This window comes from Macrobrachium nipponense, chromosome 31, assembly GCF_015104395.2.
Source record: "Macrobrachium nipponense isolate FS-2020 chromosome 31, ASM1510439v2, whole genome shotgun sequence".
In the NCBI taxonomy this organism is placed as follows: Eukaryota; Metazoa; Arthropoda; class Malacostraca; order Decapoda; family Palaemonidae; genus Macrobrachium; species Macrobrachium nipponense.
The window spans coordinates 552567-573831 of NC_061093.1; the positions used below are offsets into that span (position 1 = coordinate 552567).

At 36.0% G+C, this 21265-nt stretch overlaps 1 long non-coding RNA gene across 1 annotated transcript in view; it reads left to right on the forward strand.

The window, feature by feature from the left end:
* The window catches only part of LOC135206601 (uncharacterized), a 31430-nt gene that overhangs the window by 316 nt on the left and 9849 nt on the right, over nucleotides 1-21265 (forward strand). The window contains exons 1-3 of the long non-coding RNA XR_010312795.1: nucleotides 1-816; nucleotides 1364-1512; nucleotides 1908-2072. The exon at nucleotides 1-816 is cut by the window's left edge and continues 316 nt beyond it. This is a non-coding gene — a long non-coding RNA (uncharacterized LOC135206601). The remainder of the gene's footprint in view (nucleotides 817-1363; nucleotides 1513-1907; nucleotides 2073-21265) is intronic.

A 21265-nucleotide genomic window follows, 5' to 3' on the forward strand; every position in this document is an offset into this window, starting at 1 on the left:
ATGCTGTAGTACACTTATTTCTTCATCTTTATGTCTAATTTATAAATTGTTTGTACATAATGAAAATATAATTAAATAAGACACTATTTATGTCACATATTAGTAAATATATTTATTGATTATTATATCTTTAGCAACATCAACAAACAGTTTACCAAATTCTGTCACTCTCAAGAAGTAGTGTTTCAGTGATGTTTAGATCATCCGCTACAGAACTTTTGGGCGGAATTAAATGATTGGGGAGAGGGGACAATTTGTTTTTGGAGGTTTGTAGGTCGGTGGTCGCCCACCTAGTTAACTCGTTACCGTGAGGTCTGTTTGAATCTGCCTTGACAGCCGGTGAGGAGGAGGAGGAGGAGGAGGATGCTATAAATGCGAAATCTACGCACATGCTATCTGAGGTCGCTTTTGTGCAGGAATGATGAAGAAATTGAGTGTCATTCAAATGAACGATTAACGAGTAATTATGAGAGCGCAAAAATAACTAAGATATCTGAATGCTGTACATAACTTCGAAAGGGAAAATATTTTTTTTACCTATTAATATGACGCAAAGACGATCTTTTCTATGATAAACCTCGTCATTGTTTGAAGAAATCGGTTTTAGTGTCATTTTTGCTGTAAACATGACCGTCACTAGATTCGCTATGCATAGTTAATATGTCAATGTACTTATGAATATGGAGGTAGGAATAGGCTAACAGACTTACACAGGACCGGTCTGAACTTTTTGACCACCTGAAGCCTAACTAGGTCAGCTGACGTCGAGGTTAATTGCTATTCAACATTCATAGCAGGAGTCGACGACTGAACTCGGTAAGTTTATTCTTATTATCTTCGCTTACTCGGGGAGTAAGCCAAAAACTACTGTGTTGTTGTTGTTGTTGTTGGTCTTACTGTTGCTCTGGTTGGGGAGAGCCTTAATAAAGGTCTGAAAAAGGTGTTTTACGTCGAGTTCAAGATACAGGATTTTCAGGACAGGATATTTAGGATTTATTTATGCGAAAGAAAACGCAAAGAAATAAATAATGAGTGTGTTAAACAGTTAGCTCCTAATTTTTGACAGAAGTGAAGGGCACCAACATATATAAAAGTTCGCCTTCCCCTGTTGCATTAAGACTTTGTCTTCATAAAACGTTTAATTTCACTGAACAAGAAACACCAATTTCGCGGAAAATGACGCTGGGATGCTGGGGCGAGTTTTTCCTTTGTCTAATGAGTTGTTAACTAAAGAAGTAATTTACTTATCGTTTAACATTTAAAGCATCGTTACCAATATTTTGCATATTCATATAAAATCTTTTTTGTTTATTGCTTTATTTACTTTTCTTCTTTTTCTCCCTCTTCATCTTTTTGCTCCAAGGTTACGGAATTGACGAAGACTGAAAAGACTGGAGAGAGACCGTTCGAGACAGCTCAAAGAGACTTGGGAAATGCCACATAATATGAGAAGATCTTCATTCGTCTTCTTACTATCTATCTATCTATCTACGCAGACGCGCAGGCTCAACAGTGAGTTTGTATGTGGGTATTTGTGCAATTGTGCATGATTATAAATAAATCATGTACAATAGTTGAATCGTATAATTAAATACGTTTCTAATTTTTTCAAACAGGAAAAATTACGCTATTAATTGCATGCTATTTATTTTGTCAAAAGTAAAAATGTCTATGATTTTCTTAAATAATAAAAAAAAAGCTGTTAATCATATTTGCATGGTTTGTAAACGTAATTTAAAAAGTTGAATAATGAGTAAACGTGATCAAAATCCTTTATTACTCTAAGTTTCATGACCTTTTTGTTTCTGTTTTGTGAATTATTTTAAAATTCACGACTCCAAAAAGAGATCGATCTGGTAAACAACATCTCTACAGCATTCCCATAACTTTTGATATCCTCCCACAAGGAACCGAGAAAGAAGTTAGGTCACACTGGCAGGACTGAGCCTTAACTCAACCCTGGCGTTGAATATGATCACGGTCTAGATACTGGACCGTGAATATGATGTACTACGCTGTGGCTACAGTTACGGCAGCCGTAACGCGACTTTCCAAGGCTGTGGTGACGACAGGTATTTATGCAGATGCCCATGTGTTTTCCGGAAAAAGTGACGTAGAATGACGTCATCCCCCTTTCTGCCAATCATCGGGGGAGGAGGAGGAGGACGAATGATGTTGAAGAAGTTTTTGTATTTCGCAAAACCCGTTTAGTCGTATTCACCCCTTTGGTTGCATTCAAGACTATTATTCACTCACTCCCCAGCAATATCAATTGTCATTTTTTTCTAACTAGATACAAACTGCCTTCACGTAAGTCAGAAAAACATGAATCGAATACTTGAAAGAAGAAGGAATTTTCATTTGCGGTATAACATTATGGTCTGCGCTAAACAGATTATTTCTGTATACACAGAAGCTAATCTCTCGCTGTCTCACGAAGTCACAAAATATTATGTTAAGCGTTCTGTGCCGCTTCTCACTTAAGCCTGCCCTATTATTAAGTTTATTATACATCTGAGGCCGTCATTGCCTGCATGTAGTATTATGTCACTGCTCCCTTCAGATCAAATTCAAATTCAAACCTACTCAGCAGTTTCTTGTACAATCTATGATACAACTGGTTTATTTACAAATGTTGTAAGAGATCTTTAATGAATATCCAAACATTGAGTAAAAATAACTCATAGCGTATGTCAAACTTCGAAAACTTATCCTAAATTCTTTTAACCATATTGTTATTTATCATATAACAAACCATCTCAGACTTATCATTAACATTACTACCGCTGAATTCTTCCAAACCCTTTCAGTCCATTATATAATGATGCAAAGTATGTGATTTGACATTACTACATAATTTGCATGACATTCCTTCATAACGTTCATCATACTCCCAAATATATCTATATCCAAAACGTAACCTCATCATGAAAGAGTCATATCGAGGTGAATCTCTACCATAAGTAAAATGAGTATTATTCATGATAACATCGTCATGTTTCATGCTCCTACTGCCATTATTATTATTCATGATCAGACGAGCACCGTCAAACTCCCACTGCTTCCTCTCTCTTCTTATTTCAGATTTTATTCTAGCAATGCTTAATATACAATTATTTTCTATGATTTCCTCGTCACGTCCATTCTTAGCTAGCGTTTGGTCAACAATTTCATGAAAGTAAATACTGCAAAGAGACGGAATCCACATGAAACTTACCTCACACTCAAATGAGTTTATTTTGTGTATATATTTTCTACAGCTTCAAAGTAAATCATCAGTAGTTATTTTATTGTTTAGGGCAAATAAAGCACGTTGACTGTCAACAAAACCATATACACTTTTCTTCTTTTCTAGTGCATATGTAAGATAATATTGGTGGCCAGCGTACCAGAAGGACTCTACAACTTCTCCGAAGATAAAACAGAATAATAAATCATGAAGTCAACGACGACGAAAGCAGCAGATTCTTCAAGCAACCTAGTATCATCGTTAGTGAGCGACTTCAGAAAACAATAAGAACTCTTCAACGACGACGAAAGCAACAGATTCTTCAACCAACTTAGTATCATCGTTTAGTAAATAACTTCAAGAAACAAAACCGACGTGTCTTTTTCCTACGACAACGCAAGCTTCGTCTCTCATTAGAATCATTCAAGAAAACATCGTTAGTGAGCGTTTCCGGCACTCCAAGAAACAAACCGAACGCGTCTGCAGCATCGGATCTTTCAAGGGCTCGAATCATCGAAACAACGCGCACGGGGGAAACTGAAGCCAAACCAGGTCATCCGCTAAATAGAGAAGGAGGACCAAGGCCGTGTGTCGTTATCGGAAGGAACCACCGGGACTTCCCACAAAAGCAAGCTAAGTACAATTTTTTATTTCATTTGGAGTAACTTTGAAGTGTTTCCCTTTGAGGTCGAATTTCGTTATTCCTGTGGCTGAAGTTACGAGACATTCTTAATCTTACTTTTTTACAGAAATTATCAACATCATTGAGATTTCGCTACTGCGAGTTTTTATCTTTGAGTGTCTGTTTCCAGAAGTTCTACTGAAATATCATAATCATATACATGTTAATTTTATCATTTTGGGTGATTATTAATCCCTTACGTAACAAATCATATATAAACAGTGAATATGCGTTTACGCAGTGGACGTCTGTATTTATACAGATGCATGGATAGGGTCGTTAAGCACCGTAGTGATTAGAAAACACACAAAAAAAAAAAAAAACAAGTGGAACACCCGTACAAATCTATATAAATTAGAGGTAACATTATTTCGGGTCATGACAATAAATGCTCCTTTGCAAAGTCCCGATCGCAGTTTTAGCCTTGAGTTTTTTGAGTTATATAAAAAATCGAACCTCAATGACTCAACTTAACTTTAAAAATACGGCTGGATTGCAAGAAATAACCCCCATGCCATAAAAAAAACTTTCATCAGGCTAAATGCGCTGACCAGGGATCCCTCACTATTTCAAATTTTAGCAAAGAATGAAGTACAAACAGTTAATATTGAATGCAGTAGTGATAACTTGTCTTATTAGTAATCGCTCAGTTTCCTAATAGTTTCGCATTCAGGGTGTTCATTACTTTAATACGTAACCAGCAACCATAATGCTAAAAAACACACAATGACGTTGCCGATGGTAATAAGAGAAGGATCCTAATTATTACAAAAAGAAATAGAAACAGTAGCCCGTTCAGAATCAAACAAGCAAACTCGTGACTCTGTCACCTAGTCAAGCGGTCAAGGTCAGTTAAATCTGCCGAGTTTTCAAAGCAAAGCAAATTCCACACAATAAGCGACTCTAGCAGAGTGGGGAAAAGCGATGTTGGTTCTACATACCGATATCTTTTTGTTAATTAAAAAGGATTTTTCCTAGGAAACAAACACGACCGTATAAAGTAATCAGAGCAGGTTTCGTTTTTTTTTTAATACGTAAGTTATTATAAGTAGTGGTGGATAAAGCCCGACTGTATGCGCCGTAAAAATTAGAATATCTTGTTTATTCCTTTAGTACACGTAATATCCTGTATTTACGGACTCACCGTCTGTTGTTCGAACTTCTCTAATGAGAAGTCCCGGATAAGCGAGCGCTTACAGATACCTCTATAGTTATAAAAACATTGATCTGTATCTAGTGTAATTGTAAGATTCATCTAGGGGTATACAAAAATATTATCTTACATCCTGCAAAATAAGGCGTGTTTATCAACAAAGGAAATCCTATAAACGCTTCAAACATATTAAAAATCCGTTTGAACAAAAAAATGAGACAGTTAATCAAATAATAACTTATATAAAAGAAACAAATACATTTGTCTCATAAATCGTAACATGTTCAAATGACCCAACAGAATTCTCCCACAACCGCAGTCGTAGTTTGCACGCAAAATCTCGAGAAGCATGCACCCTCGAATGTCTTAGTGCGTGTAAAAAGACTTTGCTGGGAAATGAAATTTTAATCCTTCCCGACACTCTGAATATAACGGTTTCCGTTCCGCGAACAAAGCCCTAAAAAGTATACTATCGTGGGATACGGAAGTTATAAATATCGCATTTTTTATTGTTGCTAATTTTTAATCACGCCCAACCAGTCGTGGATGAATCTCTCTGATAATCTACTCTAAAGTAATATCCTAAAGTCATTCAAGCAGAGGTGATTCAGCAGAATTTTTTTTTATCTTCTACCTGAATACCAGGAAGTTTCTCCACTGGCGAGTGATCTCTGGGAGAAAAACGGATGTCATTGAAAACAAAATACGGTCTAAGGACAAACATAAAGCTATATACGTACCTTCGTATAGACTCTCACTGCAATTTCAAAATAGAGATAAATGACGAAGTTGAAATATGTTAGTAATAGGAGCCATTAGGAAATCAAATAGCCCATATAATTTTCCCTCAAAAGTCATGCCATAAAAGATTGGACTTGGCGTATCTGCGTAGATTTCTGTCGCTTAAACAAGGAAACGACTCCCGATAGTTTCCTAGTGCCATTGTAGCGACGACATCTTATCTCTGTTAGGTTAGAATAAATTTTTCACCAGCTTGGACTTACTTAAAAGCTTTTACCAGATACACCCCAGTTACCCTAAGTGAAATTGGTACACCTCATACTCCGTTTTCAGCACACTCAGGGGCCATTATCAATTTTTTACGTATGCCTCCGGCTTACGTTGCGCCCCAATTACAATATAGTGTTTGGAGACTTTTAGGGGATAACCTACATGCCTATATGGATGATCTTGTAATCTTTTCTAATACCTTAGAAGTACATTCACATAAAGTAGAGTAGTGCTACAGAGACAAAGACAAATAATCTCAGAGTAAAATATCTAAATGTGAGTTTTTTAAAACCGAACATGTTTATCTAGGTTTTATGTGTCTGGTCAAGGTCTTACAAGTAGTCCATGGTAAGGTGTCGGCTATTCATAACTTTCCGGTACTTATTACCAACGTAAAAGGGGGATACAGCACTTTTGCGCTGTAGAGTGGGTATTACAATCGTATGTAAATATGTAACTCTTCAATCATGACAGCTCCTTTAACAGATCTTACGAAGAAGAGCGTAGATTTATTATGGTCTAAAAAGCATCAACAGGCGTTCGATATCTTAAAAGCGGAATAATGCAGCTTACCTAACTTAAAAATCCCTGATTTAAATAAGGAATTTTTTTTTTATTGCAACAGACGCCTCAGACCAAGGGGTAAGAGGGATACTACTTCAGCAATATGATAAACAGTTCTTTCCTATAGCTTTTTATTCACGTAAACTAAAGCCCTCTGAAAGTAAATATGCAGTAATAAGCAAGGAAGGGCTAGGTATCTTTAACTCACTAGTACATTTTAAGTTCATAATCTATGGCTATCCTGATAAAGTCCTTACTGAACATGAGTCCTTTACCGAGTTTTTCAAAGGCTTTAATCACAGTCCAAAAGGAACTCGGTGACAAATGATCATTCAGGTTATTGGAGCCAAGATAAGACTGGAGAAAGGAATGCTTAGCCCGAACTTCTCATGGGCAAGGCAGACGTTAGGTACAGGTGTCTATCGGTATGCGCAATGCAACTTGCAATCATTTTAAAATTAATAAACAAAATAAGGAAATAGTGCATATGTAAGATAATATGGAATGTTAGTCCATATATATAAAAGTCTAAAACTAAAGAGGTCAACCAGATTGCTTGCAGGAATGTGATCAGACTAGAGACGCTAAAGATGACGTATACAATAAGTATGTATTAGGGCTTGTGCCTTGTATGATAAGGCGCCCTATGAGGTAATGTTAGACTAGCGATAATCTACGCTAAGTCGGTTGGTATTGCACTTCCATCTTCAATGGAGTGTCTGGGGTTTTGTAGATCACTTACGAAGTCGGTATTATCTTTACGACGATGTGTTAAACTCATGGTTCGGTGAGGTTCTTGTAGAAAACACTAAGTATAAAAAATTATATATTCTTCTGAAGTTTTACATGGTGAAGATCAGGTATGATTGTACAAGTCTTCTAATAACGATAGCTTGATCGCTTCTGCCAATGATGATGGCTAATCCTATTCCTCTACATGATAAAGCTTAGGTAAAGAGGTACAGGTCTTCTAATGATGATCACTAACTCTCTTCTGCCTGTCTGCCATCTCTGTTACAAGTTATGAAGGAACAGACAGTAGTTCGAACATATGAACATACTATCAGATGACATAGTTTCATACGAACACACAATCAAATGATGACACTACAGATCACGTAGGCGGTAGTTGTCTCAAGCAGGGAGCTTGGACTAATGTTTATAAACAATTGAATGACTACAGGTGACGGCATGTTATCTTAGCCTACATACTTATTGTATACGTCATCTTTAGCGTCTCTAGTCTGATCACATTCCTGCAAGCAATCTGGTTGACCTCTTTAGTTTTAGACTTTTATATATATGGACTAACATTCCATATTTTTATTATGTAAACACTTACATCAGCTCGGTCAGCTACCAAAACCAACCACTGAATATTACTCAAACTTGACTTGCATTTGACTTATAGGAGTGTGATACAGACACTACGTGAATATATATATATATAAGTAAATAAAAATTCATGGTGTACATGAATTGATTCAAGTAATAAAATATAAACCAATGATATTGGTAAATAATAGTGATCACGTGCTATATAATGATACAGTTTTTCACTTCATCTCTTTAAGATACTTATGCTACAGAAAATACTAATGTACTCTGATAATTGCATAGAATGAAGATTAACATGATAAAAATCATATTTTAACTGATAAAAAATTTCATATATGAATTGATAACATTATTAACGTTTATGCTGATTGATTCGTTGATTTTTATGCTAACTGTTACATATCTGATTCATTAATCAATATACTAACTCATATATAACTGCAGATATTGGTAAGAAAAAAGGTAACAGATTGATTATAGGCTACCTGATTTGTTTATACATATGTATATGGATTCAATATAATTATGATTAATATATGTGCACTTTAAATAGATTTCCTATATTGCGTACACCGCAAAGATTATATTTCGATTCCGTTATTTATGATCATTTATATATAGATTCCTAGTCGTACGCAAAAAATATTTCGATTCTATTTTTATGATCATATATAGATTCCTAGTGCGTACACGCAAAAAATATATTTCGTTTCTGTTATTATGATCATTTATATATAGATTCCTAGTGCGTACACGCAAAAATATATTTCGATTATGTTATTTATGATCATTTATATATATAGGATACATGACCGAGGTTATACTACTTCACATTTAACTAGCTTTCGAACTACTTTTCGTCCATTACACAGTTCCAGACAACCACCTTTAGCCAATTGAAACGGCCTTTTTCAATGGTTAAAACAAGGGGAAAATTTGCCTGGGCGGGTCCAACGTTCTATTTTTGCGCTCATACTTATTCTCTGCATCCTAAGCAACACGATTACGTTCGCGATGAATAAAAAAAACATCCCAGCACGAGTCCTTCGCCAGCAAAGTAGAGTTGAATATCCTTCGGGTCGTAATTGTCGGAAGTATGTCCCATTCGTAGTCGATTCCGACAGCCGCCAGAGCATTCCGCATTAAAACGAGATTAACGACGAGATACGGTGTCGGTCGAAGAAGTCCATGAAATTCCTTTCACATTGTAGGCGGTTGTTACTTGACTGTAGTCAATCCGCAGCGACGAACGATTTTTTGAAGTTGCTATGTGAAACTTCGTAACGTAACGCAGGATACTGATAACCGGTTCCATTAATCAGCCTGCAAGTGAAATTATACTTGTCACAAGGGCAAAGTAAATTCAGACGACATCCAAATACAGGGGAGGGGAGAGAGCCATTTAGACCAGACTTAACCCACATGAATTCGCTGATATTTCGGAATTCAAAAGAGTCCGCTGTACAAACTTTTTATCCATGGCATTAACAATGAGTGAACCTATCCAGGTCTATGGATGACTTGTAAAAAATATCCAGAATTATAAAAAATAAATAGATATCATACGAAATCTCAAAGAAAAATTCAAGATATTACTGGTAGTAAGTTACTAGACAAAGAAGTGGAAAATGGAGCTATTTGTAATATTGCCAGGCAACATAAAAGTCAAAGAGAATATTAATCATGATTCTATGTGCCCTAACAAAAGTTTCATATTCAATTTTCTCGTGCGCATCCTCTGAGGTTAATTTTTTTTAAAAACTTTATTAATAGGTAGGAGATGCAACGAAAAAAACCCACTATGTAACTAATTTCTAATAAACTTTTGGGTTTGGTTTTCCAAGAAAATGTGACATTTTCCCATGAATGTTTTACTTGAATTGTAATAGGCTAATGTTGCAAGTAAATATTTCATATATACATATCTTGATACTTCTAAATGTCTATGAGGTTCAAAAAAAAAAAATTAATTCATTTTATTGTTATAGGAATTCTATTTGCTTATTTTGTTCATTAATTTTAAAATGATTGCAAGGCCTTAACTAATTGCATTACACACACGGATAAGAATATGTTATGTGGCCTGTCATGTGACCTATGAACCACATGTGAAGTTCATGAACTAAGCATTCCTTTCTCCAGTCAATCTGCTTTTGCAAGCAGAGACGACACACAGATGAAGCCTGTGTAAGCAGATTATTGAGGTTAAAAGGAACAAATGCTGATACGGCAATGATGACGTCGTCACTTGGGCAGGAGATTGCTCTCAGCCAGCTAAGAGTTACGTTACTTGCGTAAGAGATACGACTTTAGTATTTTCAAATGATATTTTAGTGTTTTAATTCTCCACCCGCATGAGAAGAATGTCTGAAAAAAAAAAAACAACAGTACCAAAATTGAACAATATATTAGTTTCATGCTGGAAATCTGCAGAATTGTAATTATGTTAAATTAAATATTCCTTATTCAAACTAATGAAAAAAGGTTTCCATACAAATTCTATATATATTATTAGCCCTGTATAAGATTCATATAGGATTATTCCATAGATAACATTTTCACTTCTAGACTTCCTGACTTTAAAATCTCTTTTATTTTATTTTATTTATTATTTATTATTATTATTTTATTTATTTATTTATTTTTTTAATTTTTTTTTTTTCATTGACTACGAATATAAATCACCGGGACAGACAATATGTCAGTAGATTTTGGATATGTGTTTGAACTTTTAGCTTATTTGTCATTACTAAAGCGTTAGTTAGAGTTCAACAAATCTTTATGCATATATATTTGGATATTTAATTATCTATGGTTACGTTTTGCTTATTGATTTTATCGTGATTCCTTTTTATTATAATTTGTAACCCTTCCGACTTCTTACGGAGTGTATTATATTGACTGCCACCCCTTGGTATCCATATTTATTTTATTGTTTTTTATATTTATTTATTTATATATTTTTTATTAATATTAGATTTGAAATTAAATTAAGGGTTGGCTTGAATATGTGGAAAAGTTGTTCTAGCTGGCGTACCGTATAAGGCAACTTGCGGCATCAATTCTATAGATACAAGATATAAATGATAAAGGTATTTAAAACCGCGAGAACCGCTATAATGGCAGTTCGGATCCAATATCACGAGTTGTAACTCGTAAGACATTGACACTTCCTATTTCAATTATCAGTTATTCTACCAAACCGATTGACTCTGGGTGATAAAATATATTATTGGTTTTCTTAATGGAAAGGAATTCACACTACGTGTTATGGAGATTATTATTGATTTACACCACCCGAGTCACATTATCATGTGTTGAATTCCATGTTTACTGATTTAGCACTCATAAATATTCCTAATGCACTCAATTGCGGTGTTTGTTTTTTTTTAGTGCTATTAATTCTATAATAACGTGTCAAGGAACTATTAACACTAAGAAGTGTGATTATTCCCTCTGTCAGACTCGTAATTCTGTTAATAATTCTACGTATATTCTTTCAAGGATTGATTTGGCACAGGATAGGCCCTTAACTGAAAGGTGTCTTAGTGTGTCCCTTGTTTTCATGACACGTGTACAAATCAGTTAGTGCTTTTTATATCTGTAAGCATTGTAGGCCAGTAAAATAGTGATTTGGCTTTCTGTGACATAATAGGAACCCTGGATGGCGGAATGCAACCAGTTTAGGACGATTGGTATGAAAGAGATTATTACTACTACCTGGTCGTTAGTCATCTGCTGTGTTCTTCGGGTTTACCTCGTCACAGACCTACATATAATATTGACATTTGATTACATTATTCTGATACACATACTTTAAATATACTTTTGCTTTAGGGTTTCTGCTCGAAGTGTTTATTGGTTTGCTTAGCCGCTGACCCTGTTTCTGTTTCGAAGTGTTTATTGTTTGGTGTTTATTGTTTTGCTTATCGCTGTTGACACTTGCTTTGTTCAGTTTGTAACAGTTCTGCGCTCCAACCCAGATATTCAATGCTCGCGATCTCTTGGGTTAAGGAATTTTCTTGTTTAGATACGGTTTTAACAATAGGTACGGATGTTTCTATATTTTTTAGTCTAATTAATGGTTCTTTGCTGTATGGTGCGGGATTGCGGGATAATGCGTCAGCTATGATATTTGCTTTCCCAGGTAGATATCTTATCTTGGCTCCAATAACCTGAATGATCATTTGTCACCGAGTTCCTTTTGGACTGTGATTAAAACCTTTAAAAAACTCGGTAAAGGACTCATGTTCAGTAAGGACTTTATCAGGATAGCCATAGATTATGAACTTAAAATGTACTAGTGTTAAAGATACCTAGCCCTTCCTTGCCTATTACTGCATATTTACTTTCAGAGGGCTTTAGTTTACGTGAATAAAAAGCTATAGGGAAGAACTGTTTATCATATTACTGAAGTAGTATCCCTCTTACACCTTGGTCTGAGGCGTCTGTTGCAATAAAAAAATTCCTTATTTAAATCAGGGATTTTTAAGTTAGGTAAGCTGCATTTTCCGCTTTTAAGATATCGAACGCCTGTTGAGGCTTTTCAGACCATAATAAATCTACGCTCTTCTTCGTAAGATCTGTTAAAGGAGCTGTCATGATTGAAGAGTTACATATTTACATACGATTGTAATACCCACTACAGCGCAAAAGTGCTGTATCCCCCTTTTACGTTAATAAGTACCGGAAAGTTATGAATAGCCGACACCTTACCATGGACTACTTTTAAGACCTTGACCAGACACATAAAACCTAGATAAACCTGTTCGGTTTTAAAAAACTCACATTTAGATATTTTACTCTGAGATTATTTGTCTTTGTCTCTGTAGCACTAGCTCTACTTTATGTGAATGTACTTCTAAGGTATTAGAAAAGATTACAAGATCATCCATATAGGCATGTAGGTTATCCCCTAAAAGTCTCCAAACACTATATTGTAATTGGGGCGCAACGTAAGCCGGAGGCATACGTAAAAATTGATAAAAATGTCCCCTGAGTGTGCTGAAAAAACGGTGTATGAGGTACAATCACTTAGTAATGGTATCAGGTAAAAACTTTTAAGTAAGTCCAAGTTGGTGAAAAAAAATTGGATTCTAACCTAACAGAGATAAGATGTCGTCGGTACATCGACTGGAAACTATCGGGAGTCGTTTCCTTGTTTAGCGACAGTAATCTGCGCAGATACGCGAAATCCGATCTTTTATGGCATGACATTTGAGGGAAAAATTATATGGGCTTATTTGATTTCCTAATGACTCCTATTACTAAATTTTTCAACTTCGTATTTATCTCTATTTTGAAATTTCAGTGAGATTCTATACGAAGGTACGTATATAGCTTTATGTTTGTCCTTAGACCGTATTTTGTTTTCCATGACATCCGTTTTTCTCCCAGAGATCACTCGCTAGTAGGGAGAAACTTCCTGGTATTCAGGTAGAAGATAAAAAAAAAATTCTGCTGAATCACCTCTGCTTGAATGACTTTACGGATATTACTTTAGATAGATTATCAGAGAGATTCATCCACGACTGGTTGGGCGTGATTAAAAATTAGCAACAATAAAAAATGCGATATTTATAACTTCTGTATCCACGATATGTATACTTTTAGGCTTTGTCGCGGAAAATCGTTATATTTCAGAGTGTCGGGAAGGATTAAAATTTCATTTCCCAGCAAAGTCGTTTTTTACACACACTAAGACATTCGAGGGTGCATGCGTCTCGAGATTTTGCGTGCAAAAACTGCGACTGTGGTTGCGGGAGAATTCTGTTGGGTCATTTGAACAATGTTACGATTTATGAGACAAATGTATAGTTCCTCTATATAAGTTTATTATGTAACTGTCTCTTTTTTGTTCAAACTGATTTTAATATGTTTGAAGGTTATAGGATTTTCAGTTGATAAACACGCCTTATTTTGTCAGGATGTAAGATAATATTTTGTATACACCCTAGATGGATCTTACAATTACACTAGATACAGATCAATGTTTTTTTATAACTATAGAGGTATCTGTAAGCGCTCGCTTATCCGGACTTCTCATTAGGGAAGTCGAACAACAGATCGGTGAGTTCCGTAAATACAGGATAATACGTGAAATAAATCAAGATATTCTAATTTTTACGGCGTGTAGTCGGGCTTAATCCACCACTAGTATAATAACTTAGTATTAAAAAAAAAACGAATAACCTGCTCTGATTACTTTATACGGTCGTGTGATGCATAGGGAAATTCCTTTTTAATTTTTAAAAAAAGGTATTTGGGATGTATGATCCAACATCGCTTTTTCCCCACTCTGTCTAGAGTCGCTTATTGTGTGGAATTTGCTTTGCTTTGAACACTTCGGCAGTTTTTTGACTGACCTTGACCGCTTGACTAGGTGACCCAGTCACCGAGTTTGCTTGTTTGATTCTGAACGGGCTACTGTTTCTATTTCTTTTTGTAATAATTGGGATCCTTCTCTTTATTACCATCGGCAACGTATTGTGTGTTTTTAGCATTATGTTGCTGGTTACGTATAAAGCAATGAATGACGAACTATTAGGAACTGAGCGATTACTAATAAGACAAGTTATCACTACTGCATACAATATTAACTGTTTGTACTTCATTCTTTGCTAAAATTTGAAATAGTGAGGGATCCTGGTCAGCGCATTTAGCCTGATGAAAGGTTTTTTACAGACATGTTATTCCTTGCAATCCAGCCATATTTTAAAAGTTAAGTTGAGTCATTGAGGTTCGATATTTTATATAACTCAAAAACTCAAGGCTAAAACTGCGATCGGGACATTGCAAAGGAGCATTTATTGTCATGACCCGAAATAGTGTTACCTCTAATTTATATAGATTTGTACGGGTGTTCCACTTGTTTTTTGTGTGTTTTCTAATCACTACGGTGCTTAACGACCCTATCCATGCATCTGTATAAATACAGACGTCCACTGCGTAAACGCATATTCACTGTTTAATATGATTTGTTACGTAAGGGATTAATAATCACACCCAAAATGATAAAATTAACATAGTATATGATTATGATATTTCAGTAGAACTTCTGGAAACAGACACTCAAAGATAAAAAAACTCGCAGTAGCGAAATCTCAATGATGTAGATAATTTCTGTAAAAAAGTAAGATTAAGAACGTCTCGTAACTTCAGCCACAGGAATAACGAAATTCGACCTGCAAAGGAAACACTCAAAGTTACTCCAAATGAATAAAAAATTGTACTTAGCTTGCTTTTGTGGGAAGTCACGGTGTTCCGATAACGGCACACGGCCTTGGTCCTCCTTCTCTATTTAGCGGATGACCTGGTTTTGGCTTCAGTGTCCCCCGTGCGCGTTGTTTCGATGATTCGAGCCCTTGAAAGATCCGATGCTGCAGACGCGTTCGGTTTGTTTCTTGAAGTTCCGGAAACGCTCACTAACGATGTTTTCTTGAATGATTCTAATGAGAGACGAAGCTTGCGTTGTCGTAAGAAAAAGACACGTCGGTTTTGTTTCTTGAAGTTATTCACTAAACGATGATACTAAATTGGTTGAAGAATCTGTTGCTTTCGTCGTCGTTGAAGAGTTCTTATTGTTTTCTGAAGTCGCTTACTAACGATGATACTAGGTTGCATGAAGAATCTGCTGCTTCCGTCGTCGTTGACTTCTTATGATACATGATTTATTATTCTGATTTTTCTTCCTAGGACGTTGTAGAGTTCTTCTGGTCCGCTGGCCACCAATATTAGGGCTTGTGCCTTGTATGATAAGGCGCCCTATGAGGTAATGTTAGACTAGCGATAATCTATACGCTAAGTCGGTTGGTATTGCACTTCCATCTTCAATGGAGTGTCTGGGGTTTTGTAGATCACTTACGAAGTCGGTATTATCTTTACGACGATGTGTTAAACTCATGGTTCGGTGAGGTTCTTGTAGAAAACACTAAGTATAAAAAATTATATATTCTTCTGAAGTTTTACATGGTGAAGATCAGGTATGATTGTACAAGTCTTCTAATAACGATAGCTTGATCGCTTCTGCCAATGATGATGGCTAATCCTATTCCTCTACATGATAAAGCTTAGGTAAAGAGGTACAGGTCTTCTAATGATGATCACTAACTCTCTTCTGCCTGTCTGCCATCTCTGTTACAAGTTATGAAGGAACAGACAGTAGTTCGAACATATGAACATACTATCAGATGACATAGTTTCATACGAACACACAATCAAATGAGACACGCTACAGATCACGTAGGCGGTAGTTGTCTCAAGCAGGGAGCTTGGACTAATGTTTATAAACAATTGAATGACTACAGGTGACGGCATGTTATCTTAGCCTACATACTTATTGTATACATCATCTTTAGCGTCTCTAGTCTGATCACATTCCTGCAAGCAATCTGGTTGACCTCTTTAGTTTTAGACTTTTATATATATGGACTAACATTCCATATTTTTATTATGTAAACACTTACATATGTAGGCTAAGATAACATGCCGTCACCTGTAGTCATTCAATTGTTTATAAACATTAGTCCAAGCTCCCTGCTTGAGACAACTACCGCCTACGTGATCTGTAGCGTGTCTCATCTGATAGTATGTTCATATGTTCGAACTACTGTCTGTTCTTTCATAACTTGTAACAGAGATGGTAGACAGGCAGAAGAGAGTTAGCTATCGTCATTAGAAGACCTATACCTCTTTACCTAAGCTTTATCATGTAGAGGAATAGGATTAGCCATCATCATTGGCAGAAGCGATCAAGCTATCGTTATTAGAAGACTTGTACAATCATATCTGATCTTCACCATGTAAAACTTCAGAAGATATAATTTTTTTATACTTAGTGTTTTTCTACAAGAACCTCACCGAACCATGAGTTTAACACATCGTCGTAAAGATAATACCGACTTTGTAAGTGATCTACAAAACCCCAGACACTCCATTGAAGATGGAAGTGCAATACCAACCGACTTAGCGTATAGATTATCGCTAGTCTAACATTACCTCATAGGGCGCCTTATCATACAAGGCACAAGCCCTAATATTGGTGGCCAGCGTACCAGATGAACTCTACAACGTCCTACGAAGAAAAACCAGAATAATAAATCATGTATCATAAGAAGTCAACGACGACGGAAGCAGCAGATTCTTCAAGCAACCTAGTATCATCGTTAGTGAGCGACTTCAGAAAACAATAAGAACTCTTCAACGACGACGAAAGCAACAGATTCTTCAACCAACTTAGTATCATCGTTTAGTGAATAACTTCAAGAAACAAAACCGACGTGTCCTTTTCCTACGGCAACGGAAACTTCGTCTCTCATTAGAATCATTCAAGAAAACATCGTTAGTGAGCGTTTCCGGCACTGCAAGAAACAAACCGAACGCGTCTGCAGCATCGGATTATTTTCAAGGGCTCGAATCATCGAAACAACGCGCACGGGGGAAACTGAAGCCAAACCAGGTCATCCGCTAAATAGAGAAGGAGGACCAAGGCCGTGTGCCGTTATCAGAACACCGTGACTTCCCACAAAAGCAAGCTAAGTACAATTTTTTATTCATTTGGAGTAACTTTGAGTGTTTCCTTTACAGGTCGAATTTCGTTATTCCTGTGGCTGAAGTTACGAGACATTCTTAATCTTACTTTTTTACAGAAATTATCTACATCATTGAGATTTCGCCACTGCGAGTTTTTTTTTATCTTTGAGTGTCTGTTTCCAGAAGTTCTACTGAAATATCATAATCATATACTATTAATTTTATCATTTTGGGTGATTATTAATCCCACGTAACAAATCATATTAAACAGTGAATATGCGTTTACGCAGTGGACGTCTGTATTTATACAGATGCATGGATAGGGTCGTTAAGCACCGTAGTGATTAGAAAACACACAAAAAAAACAAGTGGAACACCCGTACAAATCTATATAAATTAGAGGTAACACTATTTCGGGTCATGACAATAAATGCTCCTTGCAAGTCCCGATCGCAGTTTTAGCCTTGAGTTTTTGAGTTTATATAAAATATCGAACCTCAATGACTCAACTTAATAAAAATATGGCTGGATTGCAAGGAATAACATGTCTGTAAAAAACTTTCATCAGGCTAAATGCGCTGACCAGGATCCCTCACTATTTCAAATTTTAGCAAAGAATGAAGTACAAACAGTTAATATTGTATGCAGTAGTGATAACTTGTCTTATTGGTAATCGCTCAGTTCCTAATAGTTCGTCATTCATTGCTTTATACGTAACCAGCAACATAATGCTAAAAACACACAATACGTTGCCGATGGTAATAAAGAGAAGGATCCTAATTATTACAAAAAGAAATAGAAACAGTAGCCCGTTCAGAATCAAACAAGCCAACTCGGTGACTGTGTCACCTAGTCAAGCGGTCAAGGTCAGTTAAATCTGCCGAGTTTTCAAAGCAAAGCAAATTCCACACAATAAGCGACTCTAGCAGAGTGGGGAAAAGCGATGTTGGTTCATACATACGATATCTTTTTGATTAAAAAGGATTTTTCCTATGAAACACACGACCGTATAAAGTAATCAGAGCAGGTTTTCGTTTTTTTTAAATATGTAAGTCATTATAAGTAGTGGTGGATAAAGCCCGACTGTACGCGCCGTAAAAATTAGAATATCTTGTTTATTTCTTTAGTAGACGTAATATCCTGTATTTACGGACTCACCGTCTGTTGTTCGAACTTCCCTAATGAGAAGTCCAGATAAGCGAGCGCTTACAGATACCTCTATAGTTATAAAAAACATTGATCTGTATCTAGTGTTATTGTAAGACTCATTAGGGGTATACAAAATATTATCTTACATCCTGCAAAATAAGGCGTGTTTATCAAAGGAAAATCCTATAAACCTTCAAACATATTAAAATCCGTTTGAACAAAAATGAGGACAGTTAATCAAATAATAACTTATATAAAAAGAAACAAATACATTTGTCTCATAAATCGTAACATTGTTTCAATGACCCAACAGAATTCTCCCCACACCCACAGTCGTAGTTTGCACGCAAAATCTCGAGAAGCATGCACCCTCGAATGTCTTAGTGCATGTAAAAAGACTTTGCTGGGAAATGAAATTTTAATCCTTCCCGACACTCTGAAATATAACGGTTTCCGCGAACAAAGCCCTAAAAAGTATACATATCGTGGATACGGAAGTTATAAATATCGCATTTTTTATTGTTGCTAGTTTTTAATCACGCCCAACCAGTCGTGGATGAATCTCTCTGATAATCTGTCTAAAGTAATATCCGTAAAGTCATTCAAGCAGAGGTGATTCAGCAGGATTTTTTTTTATCTTCTACCTGAATACCAGGAAGTTTCTCCACTGGCGAGTGATCTCTGGAAAAAACGGATGTAATTTAACACAAAACACGGTCTAAGGACAAACATAAAGCTATTTACGTACCTTCGTATAGATTCTCAATGCAATTTCAAAATAGAGATAAATGACGAAGTTGAAATATGTTAGTAATAGGAGCCATTAGGAAATCAAATAGCCCATACAAGTTTCCCTCAAATGTCATGCCATAAAAGATCGGACTTGGCGTATCTGCGCAGATTACTGTCGCTTAAACAAGGAAACGACTCCCGATAGTTTCCAGTGCCATGTACCGACAACATCTTATCGCTGTTAGGTTAGAATAAATTTTTTTTTCACCAACTTGGACTTACTTAAAGGCTTTTACCAGATACCATTACCTAAGTGATTGTACCTCATACACCGTTTTCAGCACACTCAGGGGACATTATCAATTTTTACGTATGCCTCCGGCTTACGTTGCACCCCAATTACAATATAGTGTTTGGAGACTTTTAGGGGATAACCTACATGCCTATATGGATGATCTTGTAATCTTTTCTAATACCTTAGAAGTACATTCATATAAAGTAGAGCTAGTGCTACAGAGACAAAGACAAATAATCTCAGAGTAAAATATCTAAATGTGAGTTTTTTAAAACCGAACATGTTTATCTAGGTTTTATGTGTCTGGTCAAGGTCTTAAAAGTAGTCCATGGTAAGGTGTCGGCTATTCATAACTTTCCGGTACTTATTAACGTAAAAGGAGGATACAGCACTTTTGCGCTGTAGTGGGTATTACAATCGTATGTAAATATGTAACTCTTCAATCATGACAGCTCCTTTAACAGATCTTACGAAGAAGAGCGTAGATTTATTATGGTCTGAAAAGCATCAACAGGCGTTCGATATCTTAAAAGCGGAATAATGCAGCTTACCTAACTTAAAAATCCCTGATTTAAATAAGGAATTTTTTTTTTATTGCAACAGACACCTCAGACCAAGGTGTAAGAGGGATACTACTTCAGCAATATGATAAACAGTTCTTTCCTATAGCTTTTTATTCACGTAAACTAAAGCCCTTTGAAAGTAAATATGCAGTAATAGGCAAGGAAGGGCTAGGTATCTTTAACACTAGTACATTTTAAGTTCATAATCTATGGCTATCCTGATAAAGTCTTTATGAACATGAGTCCTTTACCGAGTTTTTCAAAGGCTTTAATCACAGTCCAAAAGGAACTCGGTGACAAATGATCATTCAGGTCTTTGGAGCCAAGATAAGATATCTACCTGGGAAAGCAATTATCATAGCTGACGCATTATCCCGCAATCCCACACCATACAGCAAAGAACCATTAATTGGACTAAAAGATATAGAAACATCCGTGCCTATTGTTAAAACCGTATCTAAACAAGAAAATTCCTTAACCCAAGAGATCGCGAGCATTGAATATCTGGGTCGGAGCGCAGAACTGTTACAAACTGAACAAAAGCAAGTGTCAACAGCGATAAGCAAAACAATAAACACCAAACAATAAACACTTCGAAACGGAAACAGGGTCAGTGGCTAGGCAAAAACAATAAACACTTCGAGCAGAAACCCTAAAGCAAAGTATATTTATAGTATGTGTATCAGAAATAATGTAATCAAATGTAATGTTCTATGTAGGTCTGTGACGAGGAAAAACCCGAAAGAACACAGCAGAGGACTAACGACCAGGTAGTAGTAATAATCTCTCTCATACCAATCGTCATAAACTGGTTGCATTCCGTCATCCAGGGTTCCTATTATGTCACAGAAAGCCAAATCACTGTTTTACTGGCCTACAATGTTTACAGATATAAAAAGCACATAACTAATTGTAAACACAGTGTCATGAAAACAACGCGATACACTAAGACACCTGTCAGTTTAATTGGGCCTATCCTGTGCCAAATCAATCCTTGAAAGAATATACTTAGAATTAT